Below are 20,942 nucleotides of genomic sequence, written 5' to 3' on the forward strand. Positions count from 1 at the left end.
TTTAGTCTAATAACAGCTACAGCATATCATCTCCATTTTTTCCTAGATTTTATTAATTTAATCATTATATTTTCAATTAGTCTCAATCAAGAAGTTTTCCATACAAGCACACAGAGGGAGCAAGAGAAAGACACAAAATCACAACAAAATAAAACCTGGAACTTATATCTGCTCAGTAAAGCTAATTATTCCATGTACATGACCCAAGTACATTGGTTTTGGACTAATCTAATTAGCATGAAAACCAATTGCTAATGGAAAGCCATATCCATGCAAAGGTTGAATTGGATGTGATACAGAGCATCCCTTCTATGACTTTAAGTACACTGTCTTCTGTTATTTGCTCCCATTTAATAGGCACCAGTGACATGGATAAGAGAGGGAGAAACAGAGAGGATGATGGCTACGTCTGCTCATGAGAATTCAATATAATGCTTCCTATTTAACCACAGCTTCTTGTTAATGGCCAGAGAAGTGGATGAGGATAGAGATGATACATAACTGGGAATTGTATGTCTAGATCTATTTTTAAATATATGTATGGTTTGGGGGGGGAAGATACTATTATGGGCACTCGCAAAATGGGAGTGAGGAACATTGTTTCTTCTGAAATTCCCAAATTTCATTTAAAAAAGAATAGTCCCTAGCTCTTCTAGAAGTTGAAATGTGAAGCAAAACTATACTCTTTTTACCTGAAAATAAATGTTTTCCATAAAAAAATAACATTAATACAGGAGGTTCACCTGAGATTTGCCCAGAACACAATAATGAAAAATAGATTAGTTCTCTATTAATAAATTTTATATAATATATATGAATGAGAGGTACATTTTTCTCTTTTGGAGGGATTGAAATACATTTGGAACTATCTTTCTCTTTAATTAACCATTTTGTTAAAAAAAAAAAAAAAGATTGTTTCCTCCACTTTACAATGTTTTTAAACAATGTACCGGTATCTGCTGGAGATCCAAATCCAACAGCAGTACCCTTCCGCACCTCTTGATCTATTGATCACGAGGGGGCAGTAGAGTGTAAAGGATTTATTCTGTGCACTGTGTCTATCATTCGGCAATCTTCCTGCTCTTTGTTTGAGAGACTGGAAATCTGAAATCATATACTTCTGCCTTTCTTTCCAGGCACATTCACAGAGAGCATGTTCTCCTTGACTCTAGGATGTAGTTAGCCAGCTGCTAGCTTTTGTCGATGTGTATACAGCATACCTGTAAATAATTCTCCTTTCTGCTCTAATTCTCAAACCTGCATCACTAATCACTGCTTAGGTCAGATTCCTGCTGTCAAGAACGTTCCTATACAGGGAATGCCTTAACCTCCACATAAGCAACCGTTCTAGCAACAATTGATAATGGAGGTTTCCATAGGGATGGGGTAGAGTGGTGGTGGTGCACAATAACAAAAGAAGCATTGTGGCATCACAATGTAAACCCCTATCCCTGTGGCACATGTCATATTATGTACACATATGAAAAGGATGAAGCTTGTGATGCAACATGGCACTTGTCATTCTGACAAAAGCAGCAAGCTCCTGTGGAAGCTTATGACTGACAGGCATATCACTTGGATCTGCATGTCACAATGAATCACAAATTAGCTAACTGCTTTTTAACAGATATTTTCTGTGAACCCAGTCTGTGTGGTTAACTCATGGTTCATGGGGTTGTGCAAATTCAGAAAATTTGATTGGGTTACACATTTGATTGGGTTACACTTCTATGAACATTGGGGGTTTTAATATAGCTATAATTGGGGACTAAAGATACTAGTTATAATATTTCTAATGTGGTCTTTCCTGTAAATAATTAGCCGTTTCTCTAGAGTTGTAAACATTTAAAAATATTGTTGTGCCAATCCATTAAGTGCATGATTCTTCTCTATTTGTGGCAAAAAGCAGGCCAATGATTGCAGGATGTTGAATCTGCCATTTAACCCAAGACTGAGAAAAAAGACTTGTAGAATAACACTATAGAATAAGCCAGTGTTATTATCCAGGCTACTGGTATGTAAAGAATATTTAGGGCAGTGGTGGCGAACCTATGGCACACATGCCAGAGGTGGCACTCAGAGCCCTCTCTGTGGGCATGCACGCCATCGCCCCAGCCCTGCCTCCCCCTGCTGCCCCCTCACCAGCAGCTCCCCCGGACAATTGCCCGCGGGCATGGCCCACGTGGAGCAGCGCAGCCAAGCACATAGCAGCCTTGCAGCAGGGACAAGACTCCACCCTCATGACCCAGATGATGCTATGGGGCGTGGGTGGGGGGCATGGCCACCATGGTGCTGCAGGGCTGCTTGGGCGATCTGCGGTCGGCCGTGGAGGCAGTGGGTGTCCCTGCAGGCGGGTGGGGCAGGGCAGAGCAGGGGTGGAGCAGGGTCAGGTGGGGCGAGGGGCGGAGCGGGCAGGGCAGGGGCAGAGTAGGAGTGGGGGCGGGGGAGGTTTTGGGCACTCGGTCTCTAAAAGGTTCGCCATCACTGATTTAGGGAAATGTAGGAAGAATCTGCAATTTTCCAAAGGGTTGGGTGAGGATTATGATATGTGGACACAATATTAAGCATGGATGCACATTTTCTTCTTAACTACCTCCTAGATAATTTTCCTTCTCTTTGAGGGCAGGCCTAATGTCAGAGGCAGAATGGCATTCATCTCCTTAGACTGCTGTTTCCTCTTTTATTGTAAAGAATGTTGCTGAGAAAAAAGCTACATCTTTTTATGTGGCTTGCAGAGTGTAAAGATAGGATGACAGCTTCCACCCTCACCCTTCACTTCTTTGCCTGGATATAGGATCTCTATATCAAGAAACCTGATTAGGAGAAAGACTCAAGTCTGCAGAAAGCAGGGTATAAGAGAAGAACCTCTTCCAGGACTCCTATATTCAGCAATTCTAACAGCTACGCAGTGTTTCTCAACCTTGACAATTTTAAGGCATGTGGACTTCAACTCCCAGAATTCCACAGCCAGTAATGCTGGCTGTGGAATTCTGGGAGTTGAAGTCCACATGCCTTAAAATTGTCAAGGTTGAGAAACACTGAGCTACAGGGATTGCTAATTGCTCTAACAACGATGAGCTTTCTAAACGAAGATTAAGCAGACATCCTCCTAAACCTTTCCAATCTGCAGCATTGATTGGATCTTGGTAAACAGAGGTAGGTGTAGCAAAAGGAACCTTTCACAAGATAATATTACCAGAAACATGAATTCCTTTTGTTAGTCAGAGGAGTATGTTTTTTCAGTGATTCATCAAATTTAAAAATCTTTATTGAATCAGGGGGAAAAAAGAGCTAATAATCCAATCTGGTCACTTGACCCAATCTTTTCCTCATTTTTATGTCTTCTTAGCAAAAAGTCTTGACTCCTTCTTTTGTTCTCCTTTTTTTATAGGTAGGCTACCTGTACTGGCAAATTGATTGCCTCAGGGTGGGCATTTCTGTAAAAGCAGACGGAAAACCCCACCTCATGTTTCCTTTTTTTATATTTATTAGATTTCTATCTGACTTTTAAATTTGGCCAACATAAGGTAGGAAATGTACATAATGTGCCACTCTTTCACCCCCCCTAAGAACAACCATCTGAGTTGGGCAGAGAAAGAACGGTCAAAGTTGCCCAGCTGGCTTTCATACCTAAGGCAGGACTAGAACTTACAGTCTCCTGGATTTGAGGCCAGCACCTAGACCAGACTGGCTCTCCATCCATAGGGCCAGAGAAAAAAACATTTTGAACTCTGGATTTCAGCCTCCCCTTGTTATCCTCAAACAATCTGAGGCCTGTCAATACCCTTCACTGATTTATCCTTGTAGTACAGCCCCAGGAAAATTGCTGGAAGTTAATTTAAAAAAAACATACCTTTCTGGTATGTTCCCTTCTTAGATTTTAGAAATACCATCTTCTACTTCCCCAATTCAGCTATGCTGCATTAGTTTTCACAGCCTGGAAGAGCTGGTGGGCTTCAGATGATCAGAATCCAGAATCAGACATCCACAGTCAGACAAAGAAGCAGTATATCAATATCTAGTCTGCCCTGGCTCCAGAAGAGCTGTGATTTCAGGACTCCAACAGCAAACCTTACCAAAGATCCCTGACAAAAAAGCTCTTGGTAGCCACTCCAGGCTCCCCTATCTTCTGCCCTATCGAACTGTTTAGTATCCATCTGAAATTGTCCTTGAAGGACAAGAATTCTGCACAAGCTGCAAAATAATGATGACTCATTTCTCCCTCTCTTCCACCCAGAAACATTTTCCTATTTTATGCTCCATTCACAAAGAAAGCCTGTGTAAAAGATGTTCCTCCTTAGCACTATGTATGTGTGCGTGTGTATCTCTCCTTTAGTGTGGCAGGAAATCTCCACACAATTCTGGCTTTCTTTGTTGAGGCAAGTCCCTGTTTCCTTTCCGCTCTCACTTATAATTAAACCCTGAGTGAAGTGACTGTCTCTCTCTGCTAGTCTCTCAACTCCTGTTTTATCTTCCTCCCCCTGAACTGAACACTCTGCTCTCTGAACCCTTTGCTTTGCCGAACAGAACTGAATGTGCTGAATTCTCACAAATTTCTTGCGCTTTATTTGATAGTTTGCATAGTGATTTTAAATAGTTTTGTGCTGTGTTCACCCTAAATTGAAAACTCATTATTTGATTAACCTTATAACATTCTTCTGGGGAAAAAATTATATTAATTATATTTTCATTTTGGGATTCTGCAATGTATAAGCTTATTCAAGAGCCCTGGTGGCGCAGTGGTTAGAATGCAGTACTGCAGGCTAACTCTGCATTCCACTGCCAGGAGTTTGATCCTGACTGGCTCAAAGTTGACACAGCCTTCCATTCTTCCGAGGTCAGTAAAATGAGGACCCAGATTGTTGGGGGCAATATGCTGACTCTGTAAAATGCTTACAGAGTGCTGTAAAGCACTATGAAGTGGTATATAAGTCTAAGGGCTATTGCTATTGCTATTTAGTAACCTATAGAGTTCAGGACCCTATTTACAACTGGATTACACAGTGAAAAATGGTGTGCTTCTCTGTGAAAGGTGATAAAGATTGGGAGTACCAAGTATTTTACATTGCCAAAAATTATTTGCATGCTTCATTTTCTCTGCAGGTTTTTATTACAACCTGATAGAATCCAGTTTGCAGATTTTCCCTTCTTCTCATCTGAGATTGCAGTCTGGAGGGTCTATGATAACTTGTGGCCAATTCGCTGTGGCCAACTTGCCATGGCCAACTCACCATGGTCTACTCACTGCAGCCAACTCGCTGCGGGACAACTTGCCATGGCCCACTAGCCACAGGGCAACTTTTGATGAAAATGTGGTCGACAAAAATAAAAGGAACTAAGTGAATCCTGTGGCAAGTTATCCCATGGTGAGCTGGCCATGGCAAATTGGCTGCAGTGAATTGGCCACAGTGAACTGGCCATGATGAGTCATCCCATTCCCCAATCTGGAATAAATCTGGCCTAAATAGCAGCCCTATTTCCCTCCTAACCACCCATTTTTGAGATTTTTAACCATCTCTAATACATAAGGTGACCAACCGTCCTCCTTTAGGGAGGTCAGTCCTCCTTTTGCAAGTTCTGTCCTCCCTCGAAAAGTGTCCTCCTACATGTCTTCCTTTTTGATATTTGAAGACTAAGCTGCAGGGCTTTTTTTTCCTCATAGAACGCTCAGAACGGCGTTCCGGCACCTTTTTTTGATGGTTTTTTTTCAACTTTTGCATGAGCTGTGCTACTCCCCCTATTGGCTTTTGAAAGCCAATAGGAATTGCTGCTGAGCGCGCCAAAACACCCAGCTGGCAAACTTTGCACATGTAAGTTGTCTGCAGCAAAGGCAAATTGGCAGGAACTTTGCACCCCTCCCTGCTACCCAACTACACCATCTCCTAGTTAGTCCCAAAGATACCTGGAGGAGTCTGGAGCGGCGACGCCACGGTAACTTTCTCTTGATCTTCCACCCTGCTAGGGCAATAATGGCTGTGGGTGCAAGAGGCAGGGGCAGCGGGGCTGCTGTGGGCGGGGATGTGAGGGGCGGCAGTGGTCGGCTGCCCCCCATGCTGTGGGAGCCGCAGGGCCTGCTCTACCCGGGGCTGTGCAGGGTGGGCGGTGGTACTGGCGGGGCGGCTGCAGTTGGGGTGTGTCGATGGCGGGCTGCCCCCCAGCGCTGGAGCTGGCACAGCTGGTGCTTTGGGACCCACGGGGCCTGCTCTACATGGCGGGGCAGCAGTGCTGGCGGGGCAGCTGCAGGCGGGGGCGCGGCATGTAAGCATAATTACAATATAAAATGTTATTGTTACAAATGTTTTTTATTATGCATTTATCATATTATAGTGTATTCTGTATTATTGTTGCAATGAATAAAATGTTTCTTTTATTTACGATATTTCTTTCAATTTATTTGTGTCCTCCTTTTCATTGTAAAAAAGTTGGTCACCTTACTAATACACAAAGCATTCTTGGAAATGCAAATGCTTGCAAGAAATTTCCTGAACAATTAATCAGTAGAACAACCTGCCTCCAGAATTTTTGAATGCTCTAACACTGGAAGTTTTTAAGAAGAGACTGGACAACCATTTGTCTGAAATGGTATAAGGTTTCCTGCCTGAGCAGGGGGTTGGACTAGAAGACCTCTAAGGTCCCTTCCAACTCTATTATTCTATTCTAACTGCTTTGTAGATGTTGTAAGGAAACCCTTATTAGATTTTGCATCTCCAGGCCCTGCACATAATAGTAGATACTTTTACGTCTTGGGGTTCGCGGCATTGAAGCGACACACACTCTCGTTGTAACCAAGTTCTTCTTTATTCATTCCACGTTACCACTCAGTAACCCAACAGGCTCGCAGGCCTTTTATAGTTTCCCAAACAGCCTATCATAAATCTCCTTTGTTCCCGCCTTGCGCCTGCGCGCAAGGCCGTCACCAACCAGTCTGGTCCCGGGCAGCTTTTGGGCTGCCCGGGACCATTTGCAACATTTCTGGGCCTGCTGAGCCCAGGACACAACAGATACCACATTTGCTCAATAATGCTGATTTTTCAATGTTACTTATATATCTTTCTTGGCATTGCCAGCAAGGCAGTGAAGTCAATTGCCAGTTAAAAAGGAACAATTGAATTTGGGGTGAATAAGTCATTCTTTCCTTTGACTTATTTAGTATATAGAGATTTCCTGTATCATTTTCCTATTGATACATTTTTCTATTCTCACCAAGCAAGGGATGAGGAATGAACAAACTGAGACAGGCAAGGCAGGCAGCTGGCTAAGTCAGCTTAGAAGAATTCAACACAACTCTTCCTTTTTTAGTAGCAAAGCCACAATACCCCCTGACCATATACGCAACTGCAACAGATTAAGGATAGTTGAACCAACTGGTTCAAGAGCAGGTGACATGAAGGAAGAGAGACAGCTGGAAAGGAACTTCATTAAGCTACTCAAGCAAACAGTGTTCAGAGACTCTAACTCAAAGCTTACCCTCTCAAATTCTATAAATATGGCTCTATTTAAATATGGTGTTAATAAATAGGTTAGCTGAATTCATTGGCTTCAGGCCTGCTCATCAGCATGGCTTATATTTTCATGCATTTACCTTGAGAAAAAGCTAAATAAATAATTAGAAATAAGGTAAGGCTGAAGATGTTGGTTTGTTTTTTTTTTACTGACGTCTCCCTGCTTTTATTTCTAGGTTCCTCGAATGCAGTATTATCCCTTCCATGTGTGTATGTATACGACCAAAATGCTTTACATCACAAGTCACATTGTTACTTGCATGAAAGGTTCAAGGTCTCCTGATAATTCACGGTTGGCACTAGGAGTGGGATCCATAAGAATTGTGGCAGCCCCACAAAAAAACAGACACTAAATACTGAAGGAGATTTTATTTTAACTCAGTTTAGGATTAAGTAGATTGTGTGAACCCAACTATTGTGCAGCTGCTCACCCCACCTGAACTTACCTCATTGACAGCAGAAGTCATGACTCCCAAAATAAATCATCTGTGAGGGACTGGCAGTCTAAGAAGTGTAGCACCTGCCCATCATACATTCCCCCAGCCTCTCCATCACTCTTCCATATTAAATTCTTTGTTTGGTAATGGCACAGCTACCACTTATTCTCCTATCCTAGCCCTGTGCTTGCCTTATAATCATCACTCTCAGATATTACTTAGTGAATCACTCTCAGGTAAGTACCATACATTGGGTATATAGAGATACCTATGTGATGGCCTCTAGAGTTGTTAGACTCCCTAGGCAATGGAATCATTGTCACAATGAAATGACTCCTCTGGGCAGTTAATCAAAAGGGCAGCAGATAAAAGTGTGATCTCAATTCATTGCTTGCCTGGTTTGCAATAAAAAAACAGTTACTTTACTGTGCCAGAATACATGGCAGCAGCATGAAAAAGAAATTAGAAACCACTAAACTTAAAGCCAAGCAGAATTCAGAAGTATTTTGTAAACATAAGGGTGACTCAATCCACATTACACCATCTACAAAAAATTGTTCTGTTTACATGCTTTGGACCATGTACGGTATTTCTTTGATTCTATATATGTCATATGGATTTATTCATTATTTCCACTTTCTATGAGAAGAGATTTTGTCCCACTTCAAACCTACTACTTGTTAGTTCAAATCTTGAAATATATGTCCATTTTTCACAGAAAGGAAGAGGAAGTTGCCAATAGTAACTTTGCTAAGTTTCTAAAAGAATTGTCTTCCCTGGAAAGATATTTGAAGCAAGCATCAGAATTCTCCAGAAAATAGTCCATGACAATGGCAAGACCTGTAAGGACTGCACAATTGCCAATTGCCAAAATTGGCAGCTCAGCAGGTATTCTTGCTGGTGTGTTGGATATTGCTGGAGTGGCTTTGGCCTCGGGCTTTGGTTAAGGGGTAGCAGCTGACATGATTGATAACTTGTCCACCTTGTCTGAACAGTTGAATAATTATCATTAAATGAAAGAACAAAAGATTTGGAATATCTGCAAAAAAAAAGCACCAATCTGTCATGGCCCCGTTGGAGCCAGGTTTGGAGGAGGAGGAGAAGGAGAAATTGGAACAAGGACCATCTAATAGGGATAGCATGTCTCCCCTGGAACATCTGAGGCCAGAGACCGTGTGTGTGTGTGTGTGTGTGTGTGTGTGTGTGTGTGTGTGTGTGTTTGTCGGGAACAACCATTTGTCCAATGGATGGAAACTAATCAAGGAGAGAAGCAAGTAGAACTAAGAAGAAATTTCTTGACAGAACAATTAATCAATGGAATGACTTGCCTCCAGAAATTGTGGATAGCACTTAGCAATAGCACTTAGACTTATATACCGCTTCATAGCACTTTACAGCCCTCTACAGAGTCATACAGCATATTGCCCCCAACAATCTGGGTCCTCATTTTATCAACCTCAGAAGATGGAAGGCTTAAGCCAGTCAGCAGTGAGCTGAATTAGCCTGCAATACTGCTTTCTAACCACTATGCCACCACGGCTCCAACACTGGAAGTTTTTAAGAGATGATTAGACAACCATTTGTCTGAAATGGTATAGGGTTTCCTGCCTGAGCAGGGGGTGGGATTCAATGACCTCTAAGGTCCCTTCCAATTCTGTTATTCTATTCTGTTATTCTTGCACTCACTCCCTTGGCTTTTAGAAACCTTGACTTCTGGACTTCGACTCGTGTTTCAGCCTCTGAATTTGAATACCTTGCTCTAATTCTGGATTGTGGCTTATGGGCCTTATTTTGCAATCTCTGTACTGAATTGATGGACTTCACCTTTCTTCCTGTTTGGAGGCTTAGGTCTGGTGACTATTGGACTCAGCTGATGGGACTGTGTTACATTGGGAAAGTGGAGGTTCACCAACACCCCTAGAGGGCCATCTGCAGTGGCGTAGCGTGGGGGGTGCAGGGGGGGCCGGCCGCACCGGGCGCAACATCTGGGGGGGCGCGCTCGCACTCGCAGCTCTCTGTCCCTGCCTGGCTCACTCACTCTCTCTGCAGTGCTGGCTGTGCGAATCCGATCCGAGCCGCCGGGTCGCCGCCCACTGTGGAGGGGGGGGGGCGCAAATTACTTGCCTTGCCCCGGGTGCTGACAACCCACGCTACGCCACTGGCCATCTGTCATGGTTTAGCAGTGCAATAAAAGACTTTATTGGTGCCTGAATCTGCCTATGCGACCTGGGTCAGAACTATGAGAATTTAGGCTATTTATGCTGAATCCTAAAAGCTTTGGTTGTGATTTTAAGAAGATGATATAAGATAGCATGAGCAAAAGGGATTTTTGCTATGTTACAAGTTTACTTCTCTCAGTGACAAGACTATACACAGACATTTTAGCAAGGTGAAGTAAGCAAGATAAATTAACCTCAAATCTAAACTCACAAGAAATTTATTTCAGTTTCAGTTGAATGGAAATGGGTAAATAACCTTGTTCTGGGAAAGGACAGTAATACATTCTCCTTTTATGAGCTTGCAGCTCATTACACAAAATCCGGCTGCTTTCTAGGCCTTATCTGGCAAAAACAAGTGGCTTGTGATTCATCTTGGTGATAATGGAATGATTATACAAGCAAGTTAATATATAAGTGTTGCCTAATTTAATAAAACATACTTACATTTTAAGAGGACATATTCCACTGACCTAACCACGTTAGACCTACAAGGGCAAATAGTAAGGCACGGTTTTACTATTTATAATTCAAAATTGTTATACTGAATAGATAATTTGCTCAGAAAACTATACATTCTATCCAAATAGAATTCAACTGAGGTATGACTTAAGCCCTACTTGAAGACCAGTAGAATTTATGCCTCAAAAATCAATTTACAGATTCATTGAAGAACAACTAGGTTAAACCTCTAAAAGTATTGATTCATTAAACAAACCCCATCTACACCAGAACTCCATCAACATCCCAACCACAGTGCTTGGGGAAAGAGCCAAGTCTTCAAACCCTTCCATGCAACATCAATAATGTTGGGGTTACCCATATCTCAGAGAGAGGCTGTTCAACAAGACAGGTGCCATGATAGAAAAGGCATGCCTTCTGGGGCCCATCAAGTGACACTGCTTTGTGGAGGAGACCCAGAGCATGCCCACTGTTCCTGGTCTGGATCGCATGCAATTTGGTCCCATGCTACATAGGCTTTAAAAATCACAACTAACACTTGAATTGCATGCAGAAATCTATGGGTAGCTCATGCTGTTCACATAGCAGTAGTGTTGCATGACTGTATCCTATGTGCCCAATACTGTACATGATGCTATATTTTGGACCTAGGGGACATTTCCGAATTTAAGTATCAATTTAGAATCACTATTTATCAGACAATAACTTTCACTAGTTTCAAAGAAAATTGCAACAGACATCACTAAACTACAATCTGCATTTAGTAGGGCTACAGGTTATGGGCTACAAAAATGTAATCAACTACTACATGATAGGAAAGAGATATAAAAGACTTCAACTGTGCCTTGTCATGATCATTTGGATTTTTGCAGTGAAGATCTGACAGACCTATAGGATTTAGTAGAATAAATGATGTGTAATCCACCTTATTAGGGAATATGCATAATAATATAGTAACAAAATGCATTCCAGAGGAATTCTGTTCCTTCAGAGTTTCAGGACAGACAGCCCAAACGCACAGCCTTTATCTAGTGTAACAATAAACACTAAAATGTCAGTGTTATGAGATGTTTTATTGCAGATGTTGAAACAATCAAATATTTATAATCATTGAAGAAGATTGCTATTACTAAAGTCCTCCCCCACCTCAATCCATTTCTGAAGAATGTAAGACTTGATGTGACTTTTGGTTGAAGCACTGTGAAAGAACAATATTAAACTATGGCAATTGAATGTCTGTGGGGAGTGAGGAGAGGAAAGTTCAGAAACCAGGAGGCACAGTGCAAGAGTCCTCATCAATGGGGAAATGGTCCATAAGGCTACAGTACTTGCATCACAGAACTGGCTTCAACGTGATTCTGAATGCAGCATGGTCAAGCTGAACAAACATGTGAAAGTGGAATTCAGGCCTGCAAAGCAGATCTGGTTCAAAGGTCAACCTGGAAGTGCCCTGTAAAGCTGGAGAATCTCTACAAAGTGATGGAAATGGTATATTATGAACAGGAAAACAGTTTTGAACTACAACTCAGTTATCAAGTATACCTGCTGTTAGAAATTAGGTGAATTGTGATAATGGCACTGCAAGGGTTGAGAAGCCAGTTGTTGTCCTTCAATTCTCCTCTCCAATGTCTTGTATTTTTCCTTTTTAACAACCCAGAGGAAAATATGCATATTACAAGAGTGAGACCTAAGGGAGTATGACAAGATATGTGATTGCTATAATAAAGCCTTTACTACCTTTGATTAAATAGTCCTTGCTTAGCAACCACTTGTTCAGTGACTATTTGCAGTTATGACAGGACTGAACAAGGAGACTTATGATTGGTTCTTGAAGTTGTATCTGTCACAGCATACCTGCAGTCATATGATTGCAATTCAGGCAGTTTGGGTGCTTGGCAACAGACACATAAATATAACAGTTGCCATTTGCCACCTTCATTGCTAGCTTCCAATAAGCACGATCAGTGGGAAAAGTGGCAGGAAGTTGCAAGTTGTAATCACATTGTGCATAATGACTTTGGACAATTCACTTAACAACTGTAACCAGAACTGCCAGAATTGCTATTGTAAGTCATCACGGTCACATTATTTTTGCTTTATAACTGCATTGCTTAGTGATGGAATTTCCAGTTGCAATTACAGACATTAACTGAGTACTTCCTTTATTTAATATATCCCTTGTTGTTGAGTGGAAACCAGAATTAATTTCTGCACTTTACTAGGATTCTTACCAGCAGAAAAAAATGGGTGGAGAAATGTGAAGATGAGTAACTGGTTGGAAAAGGCAGTAAACTTTTGCAAGAATTTTATAAGACCCTGAGCACTTTGTGTTAAAAACAATACAGGATAAACAATGAAACAATGAAACACCCATGCACATTTATAAAATGAATACAATTAGTAGCATGCTACAGGGGCCGAGCATCCTAATCTAAGGCATCCTATCCACAGAGAAAAAATGAATTCACAAAGGAATAGTGAATTAAATTAAGAGCAAGGGATAGACTGGGAAATGAAATGAGATGGAGTGGATGAGATTCTCAAAAACAAAGAAGTGGTAGGTTTAAAGAACATAACGCAATATATGGGCTTTGCTCTAGCAGATTTTTGTCTATTGGATGCTCTTCTCAAGGACAGTCTCCTGACATCAGTTTTCTTAGTTTCTAGACATTAGATGGAGGCTATTTCATTCATACAGTCTGTCAATAGGTTACATTAACATGGTTCTTTTGACATTTACTTGGTGGATACTATTGCATTTTCATTTTCCTGCTCTTTAAATTAGCTGCTTTAGTTGCCGTAGCTCCTTTTAAATTGTTTTAACTCATAACTCAGGGTACATTTTTTTTTCAAATAAACATATAGGATACAACATATAGGGTATAATGTACAGTAACTATTTCTACTGCTACTGCTTGATGGCCTGGAAGGAAAGAGAGCAACAGTGAAATGTGTACGTGCACGGCCCCGCATGCACATGTGCAAATGGGTATGTGCACGATGGTGACGCTAGCATGCGTGCATGCACAAGCAAGTCGTGCACACCAGTGGCAAGTGGTGGTGCCCATGCACATGCACAACCAGGCTGCTGGTGCCCGCATGCACGCACAAGCAGGCTGCTGGCACTCCATGCATGCGCAAATGGGCTGTTGGCACCCTGTGCATGCACAAACGGGCCTCTAGCGCCTGCGTGATGCTGGTGGCAGTGCTAGCTTTCTTGCACATGCACAAATGGAGCTGCTAGCACCTGCAAGGCAGTGCTACCATGAGTTGGGGGGGCCTGCCAGCTATTCCTGGGGCCTGGTGGCCAACAGGCCACGGCCTGGTACTGGGCCATGAACCATAGGTTGGGAACCCGTTTTAAAACACAATTGTGTTCATATACTTAAAGCACCTGATAGATGCTTTAAGACCTAGATATACAGTACATATAAAAAAATTCACTGGCTGTTTCTTAAGAAAAGAACAGAATGGACCTGATGGATTTTTACACCCATCAATACACGGATTCCATCTATCATGGCACAGCACTACCCTTAAGCAAAGTAAATAAAGTGGTGGTATGAGGAAAAGTGACACTGAACAGGACAGCTGGTCTTGGTTCCCACTGGGAGGAAGACGTACTCCCGATGATTTCAGGCATGATTTGCTCTCAGCAGCAAGGGAGCCAACTGTCACTGGGGCTCCAACAGGAAAAGATTGAATTCTGCCTTCTGGTACCATACAGATTGATAAACTGGCAGTGGCACTCAGGGCGAAAGAGAAATAGGCTTCTCCATCAATCTGGCAAGGAATAAAGCAGCTCTCCCAGAATCTTTAGGAGTCAGGCAACTTCATTGTGCTTCTATAGCAACACATCTTCTCTTAGTCCCTATGGAGAAAGCAGCGGATAGTGTTGTGCTGGGAAATTAAGAGTAACTCAAACAAACGGAACTGGCAACAGATGCTGGGCTCTGAACAATTTGCAGGGTACACCAAACTTGGGGAAGTTTATGTCCAAGGAGAGAACCTGGTTTCACCAAATACACTTCATGAAAGATTATAAAAGCACAATCTAACACAATACCACAAGAGACCCTAGCTAACGACTCTAGTTATGGCTGCATAAATAACTCTGACAAACTGAGGGACAGAAGGACAAGTATGGAAAATGGAAAATGGACATATAACCAAAATAGAATATCAACAAACAGTCCAAATCTGCAGGGAGGGAGTCAAGAAAGCTAAGGCTCAGAATGAACTAAGACTTGCAGCAAATACCAAGAATAATAAAAAGAAGTTTATTTCAATATGTAAGAAACAAGGAAAAAAGTCAAGGAAACAATCAGTCCACTAATGGGAGAAGATGGCAAGGAGGTGACAGGCAGCAAGGAGAAAATGGAACTGCTTAACTCATTCTTTGCATCTGTCTTCAGGCAAAAGAAAAAGAAATCCAACTATCAAAAGCAGGACTGTAGGAGACAGAACAGAAATGCAAGTCAAAGTAGGCAAGAACAAGGTAATAAAACATCTATCTGCTCTAGAGTCTAGACTACAAATCTTCAGGACCAGATGGAATACATCTTAGGATTTTGAAGGACTGGCAGATGTGATCTCAGAACCACTGAACAAAATCTTTCAAACTCCTAGAACACAGGAGAACCACCAGAAAACTGGAACAGAACTGATGTGGTTCCAATCTTCAAAAAAAGCAAATCCAAGAAACTACAGACCAATTAGCCTGATATCAATACCTGGAAAAGATAATCAAGCAGCAGATTTGTGAGCACTTAGAAATGAGCAAGGTGGTTACTAGCAGACAACACGGGTTTGTTAAAAACAGAACATGTCAGATAAATCTTATTGCCTTCTTTGACAAAGTGACTAAATTAGTGGATCAGGGAAATGCTGTGGACATAGTTTACTAAGACTTCAGTAAGGCATTTGACAAAATAGACCACAACCAACTTCTTGGTAAGGTAGAACAATGTGGGATAGACAGTACCACTACCAGATGGGATTCACAATTGACTGACCAATCACACTCAGCACGTAAACCTTAATGGAACTACATTTACATGGACAGAAGCATGAAGTGGGGTACCTCAAGGTTCTACAGTGAGGGGAAAAATATTTGATCCCCTGCTGGTTTTGTACATTTACCCACTGACAAAGAAATGATCTGTCTATAATTTTCATGGTAGGTTTATTTTAACAGTGAGAGACAGAATAACAACAACAACAATCCAGAAAAACGCATTTCAAAAAAGTTATAAACCGATTTGCATTTTAATGAGTGAAATAAGTATTTGACCCCTTCGCAAAACATGACTTAGTACTGGGTGGCAAAACCCTTGTTGGCAATCACAGAGGTCAGACGTTTCTTGTAGTTGGCCACCAGGTTTCCACACATCTCAGGAGGGATTTTGTCCCACTCCTCTTTTGCAGATCCTCTCCAAGTCATTAAGGTTTCGAGACTGACATTTGGCAGCTGGAACCTTCACCTCCCTCCACAGATTTTCTATGGAATTAAGGTCTGAAGACTGGCTAGGCCACTCCAGGACCTTAATGTGCTTCTTCTTGAGCCACTCCTTTGTTGCCTTAGGTCGTTGCCATGCTGGAATACCCATGCACGACCCATTTTCAATGCCCTGGCTGAGAGGAGGTTCTCACCCAAGATTTGACAGTACATGGCCCCATCCATCCTCCCTTTGATGTGGTGAAGTTGTCCTGTACCCTTAGCAGAAAAACACCCCCAAAGCATGTTTCCACCTCCATGTTTGACGGTGGAGATGGGAGGAGCATTCCTCCTCCTCCAACATGGTGAGTTGAGTTGATGCCAAAGAGCTCGGTTTTGTCTCATCTACCACAACACTTTCACCCAGTTCTCCTCTGAATCATTCAGATGTTCATTGGCAAACTTCAGACAGGCCTGTACACGTGCTTTCTTGAGCAGGGGGACCTTGCGGGCACTGCAGGATTTCAGTCCTTCACAGCGTAGTGTATTACCAATTGTTTTCTTGGTGACTACTATTCCAGCTGCCTTGAGATCATTGACAAGATCCTCCCTTGTAGTTCTGGGCTGATTCCTCATTGAAACTCCACGAGATGAGATCTTGCAAGGAGCCCCAGACCGAGGGAGATTGACAGTTATTTTGTTTCTTCCATTTGCGAATAATTGAACCAACTATTGTCATCTTCTCACCAAAATGCTTGGCGATTCCAGCCTTGTGTAGATCTACAATCTTATTCCTGACATCTTTGGACAGCTCTTTGGTCTTCGCCATGGCGGAGAGTACGGAATCTGATTGATTGCTTCTGTGGACAGGTGTCTTTTATACAGGCAATGACCTGAGATTAGGAGCACTCCCTTTAAGAGAGTGCTCCTAATCTCAGCTTGTTACCTATATGAGACACCTATATAAGCCAGAAATCTTGCTGATTGATAGGGGATCAAATACTTATTTCACTCATTAAAATGCAAATCAATTTATAACTTTTTTGAAATGCATTTTTCTGGATTTTGTTGTTATTCTGTCTCTCACTGTTAAAATAAACCTACCATTAAAATTATAGACTGATCATTTCTTTTTCAGTGGGTAAATGTACAAAATCAGCAGGGAATCAAATATTTTTTCCCCTCACTATATGCTGGGCTGGTTTTCTCCATCTCACAATTATGTCTTAAATCTATTAGATTTATTTTCTCATAATAAAACTGAATTACAGTAACATCCATTCATCCGTCCATCCATCCGTCCATCCATCCGTCCATCCATCCGTCCATCCATCCATCCATCCATCCATCCATCCATCCATCCATCCATCCATCCATCCATCCATCCATCCATCCATCCATCCATCCATCCATCCATCCATCCTTCTTTTACAGACTTGAATGAAAACTCTGAATCCAGTAGATGGTGTTTCTCTTTTATTTAAAAACAGTGCTTCATTACCATTTGCAAAGGATGAAGAAAGACTCCACCTCCCTTGCTTAGAGTTTATAAAAGCCAGCAACATGATCAATAATTTATACACATGGATAATACAAAAAAAAGAATAAAAGCTAAAGAGCTAACTACTCTGACCTTCACAATTCCAGCTACTTGATAATAATAAGAGTAACCCAATGAATACTGTATGGTTTGAAAGCTACTGTACAATATGATACTTGAACAGGGGGTAGGGGAGGGAATAGGGATGTTAAGAGATTGCCACAAAGTCCTGGGATGCAGCTACTACTTTTCCAGAGTCAGTCAGGAAACAGGATCCTGGTCAAGCAGCCTGGGCATCCTGGGGAATGATCCAAGGAGAAGGGAGCATCTAATTACAATGCATCCTATGTCCCAAAAGTACCTGGCAAGGAAGAAGTGCAATAGACACTGCACCAAGAGTCAAGCCAGTTCAGGGCATATTAGATCTTCTTCTGACAAACTCCAAGTATTACCAAGTCTGCTTGGGTGGTCAGTAAACTCTCTGTCATCTTGGGACTGCCCTCAGTTCTGCCTCAACTTTTGTCATCATGCCAGGGTCATGCCCCAGGTATTTACAAACAGAACTAAAACAAAACAAAACAAAAACACCAAATTAAATCCCAGAAAGATTACTTTATCACTTATTGAATTCCAGGCAAAAAGAGCTGCCAAAACGGTGACACATCACTCTACTGAATATATAGACTAAATTCCTTCACAGTGGCTTCTCAAAGCAACTGCAAAATGCACTTGAATATTCCACTCCAAAAGAGAGAAAACCAAGTACGAGGCTTCTGATTTTCCTTTAAAGAAGTCAATAATTAATTGACATGAGGCAGACTACAAGTCATAATGAATACTTCAGTGGACGGCTTTAAGAAAAAATAAAGGGGCAGCAAATCTGCTATTGCTAAGGAGTAGGCTGTTACTCAGTTTTCATCCTTTTTAACAGGCAGTGTTTAGTGCGATATATCTAGAAAGACTCACAAGAAGCTTCTTTCTAATTGTCCAAGGTTTGAAGTATCATCTGAACAAAATAACTGCAGAGGACTACAATGTTGCATTGTTTCTCCACCATCATGGCAGTAAGTTCTGCAAATTGAGCGCTTATGAGAATTTGGTTCTTAGAAGGGGTGCCAGGAACACAGTCCAAATCTTATGGTTATATAACCAATCAGGTAGGGAAAACAGCACACTGAGGAAATACCCTATATTAATAGTTTAATTCTGACTACAAGAAGATGGTTTGCCTCATTCACTGGAGATTTAGTTTCATTAGACTGTAAATAAAAACCTTAAAACAGGGTGGGTGAATAGAAAATGGAGCAGAAAATGTTCAGTTGACAATAACAATAACATCACCCAAATAGTGTTTTATGCAACAATGCAGCAACAACAACAAAAATCAAGTATACTGGCGTATACTACAATCATGTTTGAAATTATCAGGAGAAAATCAGAATAAAAACACACACGTTACATTGGTTATTCACCTTGTCCATTAGGAATTTTGTTTTCCTATTGTAAAACCCATTCAGTCAATACACTCCTAAGCCTCTTCTCCACCCCAGCCCACCCCACTCCCCACTGCAATGGATTCCTCAGATGCTAGCATGCTGGAGAATGACATGCACATTCTATTTCCCAGGCTGCCTGCACACTCTTTTGCAGCACAAGACACATCCATCCCAATCTGGTCTTGAAAGCTGAAGTGTCCTGCTACATATCTACTAGACATCTGTAAATGGAGGTGGCTGGAAGAGGATTTGTAAAGCCTTGAATTTGTACCACCTATGAAGATGTTTCAACTGTTCTAGAAATCAGAGGGTAAACATTATCTTGCTAAAATTTTGCTTTGTTGCAAAGTTAGTTCAGGCTTTGGAAAAATCAAGAGATGAAAAGGTATTTATAGGAATAGTGTACTTATCATATATTTGTGTTTCACAAAAAAGGCAAATGTTTTGCTCTTTCGTTTTATAGCTAAGGAATTAGACTAGAGACATTTCTTGGCTAAAGATGCCTTGTAGGGCCAGCGATATAACTCAGGTGACAGCCAGGGTGACTTGAGTGTCAATCCAGGAATAATCTGTAAAAGGACTCCACCTTAGTCCTTTATGAGAAAAAGTTAATAAAATTATGCAACTTGGAGGATTTATCCAGATCCAGGGTTCAATCTTTCAACTGTAAAAAAATATTTAATCCAAGAATTGTGTTAGAGCGCTGCAGATTGTATCTTTTTCTATGTCAACACAAGACTCTTTTCTCACAGTTGTTAATTCACTATGGAACTCTGATGTATCTTATTTGACAGGCAGAAGTAAAATCACATCCTCCTTGAGATGAAAGTAGCTGGAAAATCTTCCTTCCTCATTTCCACAATTTTGTGACAGCTGTAATATTCCTATTCTCTTCTCATTTTAACCTGGATGTACAAAACAAACTTAGTGACTGTTACAGCAGCTTGTCTTTAAAAAAGCAGCTAACAGTCTAATAATTTAGTGCCCCTTTGCTCAAACAGACTCTTTCATTAAGATCTCCTCTTTAGCAGTCCACAGAAATCTCTGGTAAGCCACAAGAGAACACAATGGCAGTGGAACTAAAGATGCATGAGTTGTATATGATTGGAATAGTGCACTTATGTGATATTACTGAAGGTTTTCAAATCTCCTTACCCATTTTGACATCACAAGGCAAAAGATAATAGGGTTTCATTTATCCAATTGCCTATTTTTAGTTGAAATGTCCTCCAATACTACTTTAGTGAGATGAAGGAGCAGGGAATTGTGCTTTTGTAATGGGTATGGCTTTAAAGTTATACTATACAGGATGGTACACTTGGTCATAGCCAAAAGTCTGAGAGTTGATGGACTTTAAGTTAAATTTGTAGGGCATCTGCAGGAGGTGTTAAAAATAATAATGGAAGAGTACAAGAATAAAAAGGGATACTTTATGCTATTCTAATGTCTATGATCAAAATATATAAGAGCCATGGTTTGCTTGTAATCCAATTGCATGCATTATCAATTGACAAGATTTCAGCTGGTAGAAGAAGAAAGTGTATTCCAAGCAGATATTCCAGCATGGCACAATCTTCAGGCTTAGAGTTTTCCTGAAGCCCTTTCTCAATTCCAGACTGGCAGTACTGATCCAATTGAGCAGTTTGTCTTCAGACAGGCAACCATTAAGACTGGTTGCAAATCAGAGTAAACATTAATTATGCCTTTATATTATGTTTGAAAATACTTCATTTCCAGATACCAATGCTAATACAAGCATGGTTTCCAAATTAGTGTTATGACAAAAGGAAGAAATAAATCCCCCTCACCTTACTTTTCTGGTCCAGAATGCATTTTTTTTCTTTTCATGCAA

Source organism: Protobothrops mucrosquamatus, unplaced genomic scaffold, assembly GCF_001527695.2.
Source record: "Protobothrops mucrosquamatus isolate PMUCROS unplaced genomic scaffold, P.Mucros_1.0 scaffold_22, whole genome shotgun sequence".
Taxonomy (NCBI): domain Eukaryota; kingdom Metazoa; phylum Chordata; class Lepidosauria; order Squamata; family Viperidae; genus Protobothrops; species Protobothrops mucrosquamatus.